Source organism: Polistes canadensis, unplaced genomic scaffold, assembly GCF_001313835.1.
Source record: "Polistes canadensis isolate GaletaPanama2010 unplaced genomic scaffold, ASM131383v1 scaffold_86, whole genome shotgun sequence".
In the NCBI taxonomy this organism is placed as follows: domain Eukaryota; kingdom Metazoa; phylum Arthropoda; class Insecta; order Hymenoptera; family Vespidae; genus Polistes; species Polistes canadensis.
In genome coordinates this window covers 285995-291264 of record NW_014569633.1, presented here as the reverse complement: position 1 = coordinate 291264, position 5270 = coordinate 285995, and positions in this window count along the sequence as shown.

Here is a 5270-nt window from a genome sequence, read left to right as displayed (position 1 = left end):
AAAAAAAAAAAAAAGAAAACCACATTGGATCTCTAATGGTAGTTATGATAAAATAAAAACTCAAATATATTTCCTGTTAGACCCCCCTACCCCTACCCCTCTCCTTCTCTTATCCTCCCTCCGAAACTCTCATTGTCTCACCCTATCTTTGTCTCCTTTCCTCCCTTGAATATTCATCCTCCCCCAGCCCACCCCCCGTCCATTATTACGAATCGGACCTAAAATCACCGGATGAACGACACCCGACCTACGTTGCCTCCCCCCTCCGACTCCACCCTCACCTCCTATCCCTCCAGTCGCGTCGGACTGGCGGACGCATTAAAGTATTGATTATTATAGTTAGGTCCAACCAAATCATTATATGTTGTAACAAACCTATTCTATGCATATTCTACTATAAAGAAGCGAAAAAAAAAGAAAACTGTACCCTACTATGACTTTCCAATGCATAACATGTGTATATATATATATGATGTTCTTATATAGTGAAATTCATCAAAATTAACATTTGTAAAGTTATTTTATTTATTCTCTTATAACTCCAACCGATCACGTTTATAGCTAAGGCAAATAAATGATGGGGTATTAGCTAAGCTCATAAACCTGAAACAACGTAATATTAACAATTCTGTTTTGCAGAGATACGCTCCGAATATTTTCATCGAGAGATATATATATATATTCGCTCGAATACCTACGTAATAGTTAAGACGTTGATTATTAATACGTGTAATTTATACATTTTAAGTGCTCGCCGATATCGTTTCTTAACGACTTAGTTTTGTTCTTCTCGTGTTCTTCTTCTCTATAAAATATCAAAATTATATGGAATAAAAAAAAAAAAAGAAGAAAAATGAAAAGAAAAAAAAATTAAAAAAAAAAAAAAATAAAACAAGAAGAAAAACGTTTTATTAACGTTTTAAAGAACTATGTACAAAATACTGGTTTATGAGAATGGCCAGCAGATATTTTCGTTATAGCGATGGAATTAATTTCTTTTTTGCTATTTTTACCTGGCGACAACGTTCATTAGTCGCCGGGTGTCTTTAAAACAAAACAGCATTAATTTAATTAGTTCGCAACTTTTCTATTCATTTTTAATATAATGTTAAGACATAGATTAAATCGTAGATGCTGTTTAAACACGATAAAAAGAAATTGTTTAGTATATAAGTTTTAAGATTGCGAATGAACACATCCCCCAATGAATATACATAAATTATATTCATGATTTATCAAAACAAAACAAAAAAATGCAAAAAAAAGAAATATAAGAAAAACACAGAATGGAGAACGATACACACTATTTCATCATGAATGTACTCCTAATGTCACCAAACAAAAGTTAAAGTATTCTTAAGATTCTGTTGATCTTATCCCCGTTATATAATATATAATAGTTTAATAATACTTGAGCGATTATATAAACTATCGATTCGTATAATTTTCCCTATTGAAATTTGACTCCGAAGATACGAAATTTTTACTTGAATTGTCAATAAACGTGATGTATATATTTAAACAAAAATTATTTTCCGTTTCAGATACATTATAATAATATATGAAGAAAAACTTAAAAATTCGTTTTTAAATGATAAAAGAAAATATTCGAACTAATTGTTTATACCTGTTTCATGATATTGTTTAAATATATGTAATAAAATATATATATATATAAAATCGTATAATAATACGATAACGTATTGTTTTGAAATTCTTAAAACTCGTATCTTATTCATTATGCGTTGCCTTCAATTCAAGTAAAAGTATTACGTAAATATGAAATTCCATACACGGTAATCATTAAATTAAAAAATGACAATTTTGAAAGGAGAACAATACCACTCTAAGAACATATTGTGAAGCACCTTTGACGTTGCAATATTACTTTAAAACAATAAAAATGAATATAGATATTTCATCAACATCATCGTACGATGCTCTTCGTTCATATTTTCTTTCCAAACTTTTTTAAAACATAATATTCTTTTTCCTTTTATAATTAATATTATTATTATTATTATTATTATTATTATTATTATTATTATTATTATTATTATTATTATTATTATCATTATATTTTGTTTTTATTTAGTCGTGTGAAACACAAATAACGATAAACAAAGTATCGGAGAAAAAACTTTTATTTAAATAATTGTCTTAATAAATGATTTTTAATATGATGACAGAATAAATATCAGAATGATTCTTTGTCAAATTTGATCTATTATTTGATATTTGAAATAATTTTAGAAATATCTAATCATATAAATAATCTCGAAATAATTAATTAATTAGCTGTGTTATATTCAGAAAAGGGATCCCGAATTAACGATTAGAGTTATATATATATATATTGACATTTAAAATTCGATTAAATACGTAATATTATATTACATAATAATGCATAGTTAATCTCTTTAACTGTTTAAATAACATATAAAAAAAAAAATTAATTGAAAATGAGATAACAAAATGATTGTGGTATTCTTAAATATGCAGGCAGATTATTAAGAATACTTACACGCATCAATCATATCAAGATCATAGCTAATAAGATCTAACGAAGATAACATTGCTAGCTCATGTAAAAAAAACAATTGAATTTTTCATTGGCAAATAAGATATTTATAAAAAATCATTTTTAATCGAACTTATACGAAAGAGTTTGATCGTGCCTTTAAGTAATTTCTATTGCTTTAGCACGATAAAAAAAAAGCAAGCAATTACCTTTTCGATCATTTCAAGAAAAGAAAGAACAAAAGATATAACACGCTGATAACAATGATTATAATTATTATTATTAATTTAAAAACGCATTAATGTTAATATTGCCAACGTTATAAAATTTTTTTATAATAATAATAATAATATTAATAATAATAATAATAAGAAGAAGAAATCAATACTTTGATAACAGTATTCGTGGAAATAATGTTTTAATTTGATGACATTTACATATCGCTAATGAATATTATTACGTAAACAAGTCTAGACTTGTGAATTTTAAAATATCACCTTAGATTTTAAATAAATATCGGCAGAAAAAAAAGGAACTTAAATAATTCATATTATCTTCTTTCATTTTTATAATCGAAACCAGGTTTGCAGGTACGTTTTTTTTTGTTTTGTTAAACCTAATTTTCTAATCAGTGTTAAGCACCATTTAAATATTTCAAAAACGGTAGTATTGGTTGAATATAAAAAATTGACACAATACATAATAATCGTTAAAGATGACAAGACAATTATTGTCGAGAAAGAAAATTAGGGAAACATTATGCGTACGTTTCTTCAAACGAAAAATTAGAATGAACAGGTAGAAGGGATTCTATAGAAATAAAATAAAACAGAACGCATTATACATTAAAATGATACTTGTCAAATTTTTGGATTAAAATGTTTTCTTTTCATTAGCGATATCGATCGGTGCCGATGAATAAATACGAATATGATTATTCGTTGAATGATTAATTAACTTGAATGTAGTAAATAGCTAATTTAATTGAAGCGTTGCCGTGTTCAATAAAAGAATTCGCGTAATTTGAAATTCTCATAATAAGATGTAAAATTTGAATCGACGAGTTTGTATTTGAATTTAAGAAAAAAAAACTGTACAAAAAAGAAAGAAGAAAAAAGAAAGAAAGAAAGAAAGATGGAAAGATAGTTTTAAAAAAATGATCGATTTCAGCTCCTAATAGAAATTGCAATAGATTTCATTTGCTATTATTTTTTTGTTAATAACGAATATATATTTTTATAGATGATAAAACTATTTATAACAATGACCATAATTCATAACGTGTTATACAAGTTCAAAAAGTACGAAAAATCGATTAAAATGGAGAAACATTTTGAAAATCGTTACTTTAGCGAAATATTTTATCGTTCGCAATTTGCAATTATAATCGAATCAATGAAAATTGATAAACGACCGTTTTGGTCATAATCGCTACGAATAAAATATTAATTTCATTTGTTCGTTTTCGTTCGTTAAAGATAAATGACATAAAAGAAAAGATGAAAAATAAAAAAAAAATAAAAATAAAAAAATACTTATAAAAACATATTTAACTGGCCGTCCCATAAAATGTGGAAATAAAATGTTATGAACACTGGAAAGTGTTGTTTCAAATTTTAACGACTTTTAGTTACGTTGTATTTATCGAAAAATTCGATTCTAAGAGGTATTATAACATCACATTCAATCGGTGAAAAAAATTCTATTGAACGATCATTTAGAGATGCTTTTCATTAATACAAAATTTTATATTTTCATTGAAACGAATAGCTGAATTTTAGTAAATCAACGTTCCTAATTATTCGTGTCGTTCTTGCGAACACTCGTAAAAATAAATTTTCATTTTTATTCGTTTTTCCTATACTTTTCATATTTTTAAATACAAACAACATTTTTTCATTATTAATATATAAAAAGCATTTAAAAGATAATTATACGTTGTTATCCTCTTGATTTGGTATAAATATAATAAGAAAATATTTTGCAACGGCAAATGGCCTACGTTCAACCGGTTTTTTGTGCATACTTTAATATTTGTCACATATGTATAGTGAAGTAATAATAATCAATGTATAATTATACTACCTTGCATAAAACAAAAACAAAAAAATGAATTGTCCAGATTACGCAGATAATTATCGAGAAAGAAAAAAAAAAGAAAAAAAGAAAAGTATCATGTAATAATCAATCATTGCTTTGATTTGATGCCAGTAATGAATTTTTAGATGAATGTTTATAGATCGATTTTACGAAGTTTTCTTGTTTAAGCCTTAATCGTTAAGGAATCATCGATTTTCATAATAAAAAAAAAGAACAAAAAAATCGCGATAACTTTTAGAATATTCTGTATTTTTGGCTTACACTATAATCCCTCTTATTAAACAAACCCAACAAAAATATATTACTTATATTTCAGTGATATATTAAATACATTTGACATCACTACTAAAAGAAAAGAATCATTTCTTCTACGTTTTATCATTAAAAGAATAGAAATTAAACAACCCAAAAAAAAAAAAAATAATAATAATAATAATGAAACGTCATAGATACCGTTCACGTGTATATAGAATAATTAAACATTTCGATTTATATATATTAGCGTAAAGAAGAATTTTTCGATTGTTTTCACAGTGAATCGATCGAGAGTGAAACAAAATGAACATATATACATTCATACATTTGTTATTATTTTCAAACTGTTATATAAAGCGAGAAAGGTAGAGAGAAAGAAAGAAAGAAAGAAAGA